Source organism: Moschus berezovskii, chromosome Y, assembly GCF_049115385.1.
Source record: "Moschus berezovskii isolate FMDL1 chromosome Y, NW_MosBer_1.0, whole genome shotgun sequence".
In the NCBI taxonomy this organism is placed as follows: domain Eukaryota; kingdom Metazoa; phylum Chordata; class Mammalia; order Artiodactyla; family Moschidae; genus Moschus; species Moschus berezovskii.
The window spans coordinates 46,894,171-46,906,540 of NC_142489.1; positions in this window are offsets into that span (position 1 = coordinate 46,894,171).

Below are 12,370 nucleotides of genomic sequence, written 5' to 3' on the forward strand. Positions count from 1 at the left end.
ATGGGCTGGTTGGATCTCCTTTCAGTACAAGGGACTCTCAAGAGTCTTCTAAAAAACCAGAGTTCAAAAGCATAATTTTTTGGGCAATCAGTTTTCTTCACAGTCCAACTCTCACATCCATACATAACCACAGGAAAAACCACAGCCTTGACTAGATTGACCTTGAGTGAATTTCGGGAGTTGGTGATGGACAGGGAGTCCTGGCATGCTGTGATTCATGGGGTTGCAGAGAGTCGGACACGACTGAGTGACTGAACTGAAGTGAACTGAGTATTCCATTGTGTATATGTACCAGAGCTTTCTTATTCATTTGTCTGCCAATGGCTATCTCAGTTGCTTCCATGTCCTGGTGGTTGTTAGCAGTGCTGCAATGAACAGTGGGGTACAAATCTCTTTCTTAATTCTGGTTTCCTCGGTGTGTATCCTCAGCAGTGGGATTGATCTGCCATATGGCAGTCCTATTTTCCAGTTTTTTTAAGGAATCTCCACCCTGTTCTCCACAGTGGCTGTACAAGTTTGCATTCCCACCAACAATGTAAGAGAGTTACGCTTTCTCTGCACCCTCTCCAAAGGGCTTATCATTTTTATTTGTCTCATCCATACCTTATTATTTCTGTCACGAAAGTCCTTTTTCAGTTTAGGCAGGATTATTCCCAAGTATTTCATTTTTCCTGTTACAATGGTGAATCAGATTATTTCCTTAATTTTTGTTTATGCTTTTCTCTTGTTACGTATAGGAATGCAGGAGACAGTTTCCTGTTTATTTTTCTTTAATCCAACAACTTTCCTAAAGTCACTGTTGTTAATTTTCTGGTGACATCTTAGGATTCTGTGACATAATAAATTGTGTCGAAAAACAGTGACTCTTATTTTTCAGTTAGCTGGTAATTTTTTTTTTTTCTTCTTCTTCTTCACTGATTGCTGTAGCTAATAAACCCAAGATTATTTTGAGTAACAGTGGTGAGAGCGGCAAACTTTAACTTTCTCATGATCTTAGGCAAAATATTTTCAGTTTTCACCTATGAGAAGCATTTTAGTGGTGGGTTTATCCATACATGGCCTTTATTAAGATGAAGATGATCCTCTCTGTTCCCACTTCCTGCACAGGGTTTTTCATAAATAAGTGTTTAATTTTGTCCAAGGTGCTTTCTGCATCTGTGTCTTAGATGTGTTCAACAGCTCTCCTTAGAAACGTTTATTAACTTTCATTGTTCTTTTCTCATCTGGCCACCTGATGCAAAGTGCTGTCTCATTAACTAGTGCCCTGATACTGGGAATCAGTTCAGTTCAGTTCAGTTCAGTTCAGTTCAGTCGCTCAGTCGTGGTCTACACTCTGCGACCCCATGAATCACAGCACGCCAGGCCTCCCTGTCCATCATCAACTCCCAGAGTTCACTCAAACTCATGTCCACAGAGTCGGTGATGCCATCCAGCCATCTCATTCCCCATCGTCCCCTTCTCCTCCCACCCCCAACCTTTCCCAGCATCAGAGTCTTTTCCAGTGAGTCAACTCGTCGCATGAGGTGGCCAAAGTATTGCAGCTTCAGCTTCAGCATCAGTCCTTCCAATAAACACCCAGGATTGATCTCCTTTAGAATGGATTGGTTGGATCTCCTTGCAGTCCAAGTGAATCTCAAGAATCTTCTCCAGCACCACAGTTCAAAAACATCAATTCTTCAGAGATCAGCTTTCTTCACAGTCCAAATCTCACATCCATACATGACCATGGGAAAAACCATAGCCTTGACTAGATGGACATTTGTTGGCAAAGTAATGTCTGTGCTTTGTAATATACTATCTAAGTTGGTCATAACTTTCCTTCCAAGGAGTAAGTGTCTTTTAATTTCATGGCTGCAATGATCCAGCAGATGTTAGCAATTTGATCTCTCATTCCTTTGTCTTTTCAAGATGGTTTTAGAAAAGGCAGAGGAACCCAGATCAAATTACCAACATCTGAACTATATAAGGATCATATGTCTTGTCAGAAAATCTGCACCCTGGTTTTTTATGTGAAATGAACAAAAATCCTTATTTCATGTTTAAAAGACATCATTTTAATATGTGAAATATAGAGAATTCCATATTGCTTGCAGGTACATCTGCTAGCAGATCTAAATAGTGATATACAGAGAATTCCAAATATCAGCTTGAAATAGTTACACCTAAATGGTGAAATAAAAAATATAAAGACTACCATATTTCATGTCAGGAAGTAAGTGCCTTGGTTTTATATGTGAAATTTAGAGGATTCCAAAATGCATATGAGACTATCTACACCCATATTTTCATGACTTAATTGCTGAGATTCCATATTTCGTGTGCGAAAGTTTTTGTCCAGGTTTTCGCAACAAGAAATAGGGATCATACCATATTTCATGGAGGAAAATGGCATCAAAATTTTTACATGTGAAATATACAGATTTCCACTGGCCATGTGGGGAATCCAAAATCTAAAAATTCACATGTTACTATAGAGATGTACACATTTCCCTGTAGAAATATTTGCACCCAGACTTTCATGTGACACATAGAGTTTATTTCGTATTTCATTTTGGGAAAATTTCACATGGACTTTCATCAATGCAATACAGAGAATTATAAATGTAAATATGGAAATCAGGTATCAGTCAGACGAGAAATAAGTTGATTCTATATTTTTTTGCTCGTCCAAGATCTTAATTTTTGAATCATCAGTTCAGTTCATTTGCTCAGTTGTGTCTGACTCTTAGCGACCCCATGGACAACAGCACGTCAGGCCACCCTGTCCATCACCAACTCTCAGAGTTTAACCAGACTTATGTCCATTTAAACCATGATGCCATCTAACCATCTCATTCTCTGTCGTCCCCTTCTCCTGCCTTCAATCTTTCCCACCATCTGGTTCTTTGCAAATGAGTCAGCTCTTCTGAATTATGGTCAATTCCGTATTTTATGTGCGAAAAATCTGACACAGCTTTTTAAATGTGAATAATAGAGGCTTTGTAATTCATATGAGCAAATCTGTCCTCAGATTTTCAAATGTGAATTATACCAGATTCCGTATTTCTTGTCGGAAGATTGTTTCGGTGAAATATAGAGAGTTTTATTGCTCAAACATGAAAATCACATTGTTTTATATGAAATAGAAGATTCCATATTTTTTTGTAGCAAAACGATGCAATTTTTCAAATATGAAGTGCAAAGCAATCTGTATTTCATGACAAAAGCGGCACACAGATTTTCAAATGAGAAATCTGCAAATTGCATCAAGATTTCCTATTTCATGCAGAAAATTCTGTGTCCATACTTTCATATAATATACAGAAAATTCCCTAATTTTAATTGAAAAATCTGTCCCCAGATTTTCATTTATGAATTTTAGAGGCTTTGATAGTTCATGTCCTAAAACCTGCACGTAGTTGTTCTTATGTGAAACTGAGAATTTTATCTTTCATGTAAGACTCTCTAGTGTAATTTCAATATATGAAACAGAAAATTTGGTAATGCATCCATAATCACATGTTATTTCACATATGAAAATTTATCCATAGATTTTCATATTTGAAATATCAAATATTCCATGTCATTTTCCATGTCCATATTCCATGTCAAAATATTTTAATTCAGATTTTGGTGCATGATATATTCAAACTGTCATAGTTTAGGAGGTAAGTTCTGTACCAAGACATTCATTAAAGAAGTAGAGAAAGCAGGAATATCTAATTTTTTAATGGACATATACAGAATTTCATGTTTCAAGGTCGAAAAATCTCATCCCGATTGATATATGTGAAATACAATTGTTGGTGATATTCTCTCACTCAGTCATGTCCAACTGTTTGCAAGACTGTGGACAGCAGCACTCCAGATATCCCTATTCTGATTATCTCGAATACTTTGCTAAGACTCATGTTCATGGAGTCAAGTGATGCTGTCCAACGATCACACCCTCTGTCGTTCCCTTCTCCTCCTGTCCTCCATCTACCCATATCAGAGCTGATAATTATTATTTTTTTCAGTGACAAGGCAGAACCTCAATCTTTTCCCATGTATTATTTCTTCACACCAGGGTAGCCAAAATATTGTAATTTCAGCTTCAACCTCAGTCTTTCCAATGGATATTTAGGGTTAGTTTCCTTTAGGATTTGTGGGGTTGATCTCCTTACTGGACAAGGATCTTTCCAGAGCCATCTTTCGCACACAGTTGCAAAGACCCAATTCTTCGGCAATCAGCCTTCCTTATAGTGAAACTAGCACATCCATACAATTCTACTGGTAAAAGCATAGCTCTGACTATATGGACCTTTATTGCCAAAGAGATGTCTCTCCTTTTCATTACATTGTATCTATGTCTAGGCTTATCATAGCTTTTCTTCCCAGGAGCAGGGGCCTTTTATTTTCGTGGATATAGTCACTGTCCCCAGATATTTTGGAACCGAAGAAAACTGTCTGTCACTATTTTCATTTTCATCCTTTCTATTTGCCAAAACATTGCTAGACTTTGTCCCACCTCATTTCATACACCAAGGCCAAACATGCAAATGGCACCAGGTATCTTCTGAGTCTCTGTTTTCACATTCCAGAACCCTATAATGAAATGGACATCCTTTCTCGGGGTTAATTTTAGAAAGAGATTGCAAGTCTTCCTAAAACCATTCAAGTTCCCTAGTGGCATAGATGGTAAAGAATTGAAAAGCAGAGATTTCCATTTTTCTTGTAGGAAAATCTTCACCCAGATGTTCTTGTTCAAGAAAAAGAACTCCTCATTCCTTGTAGGAAAAATAACTATCCTGATTTTTAGCTGTGAAGTGTAGAAAATTCTATATGTAATGTAGGAAAAAAAAAGTGTTCACCAAATATTCATATGTAAATTGTAGAGAATTGATATTTCAAATAGGAATATAGGCAATGCTTTGCCTATGTGAAATAAGTAATTCCATATTTCTAGTAGGAAATCTGGCAACTGTATAGGTGATATGAAACAAAATTATTTCATACTTCATGGAAAAAAGCACCATGCCTAGAGTTTCAAATACGGAAAATATAGAAATCCATATTTCATGTAGGAAAATCAGAGTGAGATTTTCATTTGTGAAATACAGACAATTGGAATTTGGGCCCATATTTTGCTAAATGGAATATAGTTAATTCATTTTTTAATGGAGTCCAACTACGATTGGGTTTTTATGTGTGAAATATAGAGAATTCCATATTTAAAGGAAGAAAATCTGTGCCTAGATTGACATATGTGAAAGAATCAAAATTCCTTGTTTTGTATAGTAAAATAAATGGCTAGCATTTAATAAGTGAAATACACAAAATTCCAGATGTCATGTAGGAAATTTAGCATCCAGTTACGTATAGGCGTACTGTGGTTCATGGGGTCGCTAAGAGTCGGACACGACTGAGAGACTGAACTGAACTGAACTGAATGTATAGGTGAAATACATTTAATTCCCATTTTCATGTAGAAAAATATGCATACAGATTTTCATATGAAATAAAGAGATTTTCATTGTTTTCTTTTTCTCTTCTTTTTTTATTTTAACTGCAAAGATTTTTATTTTTACTCAAAATGATACAGAAAATCACTGAGGGGTACTAACAGTGGAATTAAATGAATTGACAGGATAGAGTGACAGAACTGAGGCTTTCAAACTCTGATGGTTGGGTAGATGCTTGAGAGATCCTTGGACTGCAAGGAGATCAAACCAGCCAATCCTAAAGGAAATCAGTCCTAAAATTTCATTAAAAGGACTTACAATTTAAGCTCCAATACTTTTACCACCTGAAGCATAGAGCCAACTTATTGGAAAAGACCCTGATGCTGTGAAAGATTGAAGGCAGGAGGAGAAGGGGATGACAGAGGATGAGATGGGTGGATGGTATCACCGATAGGATGGACATGATTTTGAGCAAGCTTTGGGAGTTGGTGATGGACAGGGAAGCCTGGTGTGCTGCAGTCCATGGAATCACAAAGAGTCAGACATGACTTAATGATGGAACAACAATAAATAAAGAAGGTTAGCAGTAATGATGACTTGAAACCTCCAGTATAAGAGAAGAAGATGAGAAGTGTTCAAATGCTAGATTTGCCAAAGACTGAAATGTGGCCTGTGAAGGAAGAAAGTCAATGATGACTGTGCCATTTTTTTTTTTTAAACAATTGGAACTGAGTTCCCATTTTTTTGAGAAAAATACTAAAGCAGGTTTAGGAGTAAGGAAAGATATGCTAAATTGGAGACAATTATTGGTCAATTATGTAGAAATATCTAGGAGAAAAGAAGTTTCTTTTTTAGAAGAAAGATCTTTTAAAAGTTTCTTTTACATTATTATAAGAGAGTTTCCCAATTTCTGTCATTTGAATAAGTCCTTGGTGTGTTCTAGAATGTTGACCTTCTTCTAGATATGCTCAGTATACTTAAAACCCAGACTGAAAAAGCCTACTTTGTCAAGTTGAGGCCCTGATTCAACATCTCTTGGGGTGTTATTTTGTTCCCTCTTGTTCAAAAAAGTGAATTGCCTTCTGCATTAAACTGAATTGTATGCAGTACTTGTACCAGTCTGAAATGGACCACATTAAGAAAGAAAAGACTGGATATGACGAATATCCAAACTCTATTCTCAATAAAAATTCCCTTTTCGCCTAGCAACACAGGGTCTTAGCCTTGTAATTCCTATAGTGCTGTTTTCCCAGTGGTCCTATTTGACACACTTAGCTCTCGGGGTTTCTTGCTGGACTTACTGATTTGTGACGTGAATTAGAAAATTTGATAATACAGGAGTTCCTCTGGGTGTATGCAATGGCCTGTAGGTACTTGATCAGTCCCTACTTAGAATGTCTGAGCCGATTTTCAGGTAAAGGAATTAACTAGAGATTGAGTAATGTATTCACAGAAGTTAAAATTTAGCTAGAAGGGCTCTCAGTACCACGTTTGTCAACTACTGGGATGAAATAAGAGCTATACTTCAACTTTGACATTTAAATGATTATTTCAAATGAGGGAAATCCTCCCTAAAACCTCCAAGCCAACTTTATGTGTCCTTCCTAAAATGTCTATTACCTGACTAGTTATTGAGACACAATTGAAGATATACAATGTTAGCTATGCACGTTGTTAAGTATTGTGTTCTGATGACATTCAGCACTGTTCAGTAATTAGCTTAATGAAGAGGTGTAAAATTATATTAGTTATCCAGATGCTAATTTGTAGTAACATGTGCTGCCTGATTTGGGAGGGTTCTTGTCTGAACTACAACCAGTAAGATTTGTTACTTAACTAGGAGATCATTGTGTGTGTGTGTGTGTGTGTGTGTGTGTGTGTGTGTGTGTGTGTGTGTGTGTGAGTGATTCCCACCATTAGAACCATTAGTCTTGTTTAATGTTCTCTAAACTTTGGGAACATTCTTGGTAATGTCATTCCTATGGTTTTAGGTACTAACAGGTGACAGGATGAAATCTACCTTTCTGTGTGATGCCTTAGTTAGTGCACAGCTGTAGGCAATGCAGAGAGGGGAAGATTCACAGCTGTAATATGCAGCTTATAAAAGGAGATAGAAATTCACTCTCCCATTGCAAATTGCATCAGCCATTCCTGCCAAGGTTTGGTAAACAAATGTATTATCCCTTACCAAATGGATTCACAAACAACTGAAAATGAAACTGTGCACCCTTTTGGTTAAGATCAAGTGAGATATCCATTTTCATTGTGGAAATTGAGGGTTGAGAAATTCACATATGCAATATAGGGAATTCCATATTTCATACATGGAATTTACATGCATACATTCATATTTGAAACACTAAGTTCTGTGCTTCACATAGAAACATTTTGCACTTACGCCAATATGCGACTTACAGAGAATTCCCTATTTAGAGATGGAATTCTCTCTATATAAAGAGAATTACAGATGAAGAAGCTCTAATTAAGGGATATCAAAGTCAGCATCCCGCTAAGGGACATGACTAATCAGTGCCAGGGCATTGAAGTCAGCTCATTTACTGTACAGGGGCCCTTTCAAAGTGGTTCTGTTTTCTTCCTGCCTCCAAGTGAGAACACATGCCAGCTAACCCTATCAAATTAGCCCTCTGGGGCTGGGAGCATCAGGAGGATCATCCTAAGCCATCCACTACAAAGCACTGATGCTTAAAAATTTTGCGAAGATTTGAGTGATGTTGGAAACTGGCAAATTCTGCAGGTTCAGTTCAGTTCAGGCTCTCAGTCGTGTCCTACTATTCATGAGCCCATGGCCTTCAGTATGCCATACCTCCCTGTATATCATCAACTACAGGAGTGTGCTCAAACTGATCTCTTTTGAGTCGATAATGCCATCAAGTCATCCCATCCTCTGTCATCCCATTCTCCTCTTGCCTTCAATCTTTCCCAACACAGGGTCTTCTCCAGTGAGTCAGTTCTTCACATAAGGTGGCCAAATAACTGGAGTTTCAGCTTCAACATCAGTCCTTACAAAGAACACTTAGGACTGCTCTCTTTGAGGATGTACTGTTTGAAACTCCTTGAAGTCCAAGGGATTCTCAAGAGTCTTCTTCAACACCACAGTTGGAAAGCATCAGTGCTTCAGTGCTCAGTTTTTGTTTTTTTTTTTTATAGTCCAAATCTCACATTCATACATGTCTAGTGGAGAAACCATAGCCTTCATAAGATGGACCTTTGTTGATAAATTAATTTCTCTGCTTTTTACTATGCTGTCTACATTGGTCAAAAGTTTTCTTCTGAGGAGGACGTGTCTCTTAATTTCATGGCTGCAGTCACCATCTGCCGTGATTTTGGAGATCAAACAAATAAAGGCAGCCACTTTTTCGATTCTTTCCCCATTTATTTCTCATGAAGCGATGAGACCAGAGGCCATGATCTTAGTTTTCTGAGTGATGAACTTTAAGTCAGAATTTTCACTCTCCTCTTTCACTTTCATCAAGAGGCTCTTTAGTTCTTTTCACTTTCAGCGATAAGGGTGGTATGATCTTCATATCTGAGGTGATTGATATTTCTTTCGGCAATCTTGTCTCCAGCTTGTGCTTCATCCAGCGCAGTGTTTCTCATGATGTATTCTGCATATAAGTTAAATGAGCAGGGTGACAATATACAGCCTGACATACTCCATTTCCTATTTGGAAACAGTCTGTTTTTCCACGTCCAGTTTTCACTGATGCTTCCTGACCTTCATGAAGATTTTTCAGGACGTAAGTCAGCTGGTCTGGTATTCCCATCTCTTTCAATATTTTCCTCAGTTTATTGTGATCCACACAGTCAATGTTTTTGGCATAGTCAATAAAGCAGAAATAGATGTTTTTCTGAAACTCTCTTGCTTTTGCGATGATCCAGAGAATGTTGGCAATCAGATCCCTAGTTCCTCTGCCTTCTCTAAAGCCAGCTTAGACATCTAGAAGTCCATGATTCATGTATTGCTGAAGTCTGGTCGGAGAATTTTCAGCATTACTTACCTCATGTGCGAGTTGAGTGTAACTGAGTGGTAGCTTGAGCTTCGTTGGCATTGCCTTTCTTGGGCAATTCTACTCAGGAGGCAGCATCACCTTATGCTACAGAGCCAACAGGCTCCCAAACCTTACATAAAAAAAGATGTGCCTGGTCCTGTGGCTGAAAGAATACTGCTGCATTTAAGAAAGACAGAAAGCTCTTCGTAGGGGTTCTGCATACCCCATCACTTTGCTCTGTAATCTGGGCCATTCTGTTTCTTGGCTGCTTTGCATCTCCTTGAATGGCCCTGAGTGCTCTCTTCCTGCCACTCTGATATCCTTGGGTTCGATTGCCTGGCTTCAATCTGCCAGCCAGGCCAGTTCTGACAGTTTTCATGCAGTGTTGAAACAGTGAGTGCACACAGAGACACAGATACACCCAATGCTAAAAGGAAATTTTCACAGATGCAGAACCATACCTTTGCTTGTCCAAGATAATGGACTTGGGTAAGCACCTCTCATTTTCTCTGGTGGTTTTCTTCCATTTACTTGTTAATCAAGTTAGTGTCCTCTTCTATCTATATTGTTTATTCTGGAAGGTTACAAAGTGTTGGGATTTGCTCATGAGGAGGACTGACATTCAAAGTGTTGTGTGGGCTCTTTTGTTGTGTGTCCATTCATGGTGGACAACTGAATGAGTGGTGCTAGTCTGTATTCCTCCATCACACTGACTGGTTCACAGTGCCAGTCACATTGGCATGATTCCATCCCATGCACTTTCACTCCAGCAGCCACACCAGAAATAGCATGGAGCTTTGGACAGCACTGACTTTGAGCACCCCATTTCAACAAGCTCTCTCAAAATAATTGTTTGTCAATGCCATGCTCTTATGGTAGGCCCAGTAAACACTCAGGCCCAAGACCTTCTGAGAGAGGTGCCCCTGTACCTCCTAATTGTGTAATAGTCTGTTTGGAGAGGTTTTCACTCTCCCCTCCCCGTATGGTTGTCTCCCTGTAGCAGGGAAAGTCCAAATCGAGGCCTCCAAAAGGCCAAAGAGAATGTGACAGGACTGTGTCTGAAGCAATATCATCAAGAAGGTACATATGGATCCAAAGGACCTCTGCTGAAACAAGTCACTGAACGTGAAGTCCAAAAGGTCAGGTGACTTCCCTTTTGGCAACACCACAGTTTACTTGTACACACACATACACAGAACCCCCACACAGATCACACCCTGGAGAGCCTGCCTGTCCTGGGCCCACAACTTATGGCTCTATTGTTCAGAAAGTGGCATTCCTCTTCCAACTTTTCCAAGAGGGCATGATTCCAGGCCAGGCCTCCCTAACTTACTAAATGCCAAGGTTCTCTTTCTCTTGCCCTCATAAGGCTGTGGTAGAGAGTCTCATGGTGCACATTTCACTCAGGATTACCACAAAAAAATCAGAGATTGTGCTCCAGTGAGAGTTTCAGAACCATCCCTCAAGTGCAGAGAGACATTTTGCCTCTCTGCCATCCACAGCCAAGGATGAGATCCCAGAGAAAGAAAGGAATTTATGTCACAATTTTTGGCTCAAGAAGTGGGATATCTTTGTGATGACTGCTATTCCTTTCGCCCTAAGACTGAAAAGCTGAAGGCTCTGAACTGCTCTCAGGAACATCACTGTCCTAGGATCCCTTGATGCAAACAGCCCAACACCATTCAGTTCAAGTTATTTCTTTCCCTCATTCACCCTACACTTTATGACCCAATCAACTGAAGCATGCCAGGCTTATCTGTTTATCTAAAACTCCCAGAGCTTGCTCAAGTACTTCTCCATCAAGTGGTGATGCAATATCTCTCTTGCTGTTATTTGAAAAATGAGGATGCCATCCAAACTTCTCAATTTCTGTCGCCCAATTCTCCTTCTGTCGTCAGTCTTTCCCAGTATCAGAGTGTTTTACAGTGTCTTTCTTCACATCAAGTGGCCAAAATATTGAAGATTCAGCTTCAGCATTTCTCCAAATACTCATAACCAAGTTCTTTTAGGATTCACTAGTTCCTTCTACATGCACTGCAAATCTCAATCATCTTTTCCAGTACGATTGATCACAATATCAGTTCTTCGGTAGTCAGGTTTAAGGTCCAAATCTCACGTCCATACGTGACTATTGGAAAAACCATAGCTTTGACTCGTTGGACGTAATGTCTCTGCTTTTTAAAATGCTGTCTATATTTGTCTAGCTTTTATGGCTGCAGCCACCATCTACAGTGATTTTGAAGTCCAAGAAAGCAAAGCCTGTCATGATTTCCACTGTTTCCCCGTCACTTTGCCATGAAGAGTTGGGAAGAGATGCCATGAACTTCAGTCATTGAATGTTCAGGTTGAAACCAAAATTTTCACTCTCCAATTTCACTTTCATTAAGAGATTTCTTAGTTTCTCTTCACTTTCTGCCGTAATGGTGGTGTCATCCTATATCTGTGTTTGTTTCTATATCTCCTGAAAAACGGGATCCCAGCTTGTGCTTCATCCAGCTTGGTATTTCACATGACGCAGTCTACATAAGTAAGTATGGTGACAATATATAGCCTGGAGTTGCTACTTTGCCCAACTTGGAACCAGCCCATTGTTCCCCATCCATGATAACTATTGTTTCATTATCTGCAAAGAAGTTTCTCAGGAGGCATGTCAGGTGGTATGGTATTCCCTTCTCTTGAAGAACTTTCCACACTTTTTCTGTTCCACAAGCCGAAGGTTTTGACCTAGTCAATAAAGCAGTGGATGTGTTTCTTGAACTTGTTTGCTTTTTTGAGCATACAACGGGTTTGGGCAATTTAATCTCTGGTTCCTCTGCCTTTTCTGAATGCAGCTTGAACCTCTGGAAATTCTTCCTTTGCATACTGTTGAAAACGTCCTCGGGAATTCCGTGCATTACTTTTTGCTTTATGTTAGATGAATGCAATTGTGTGTTAGTT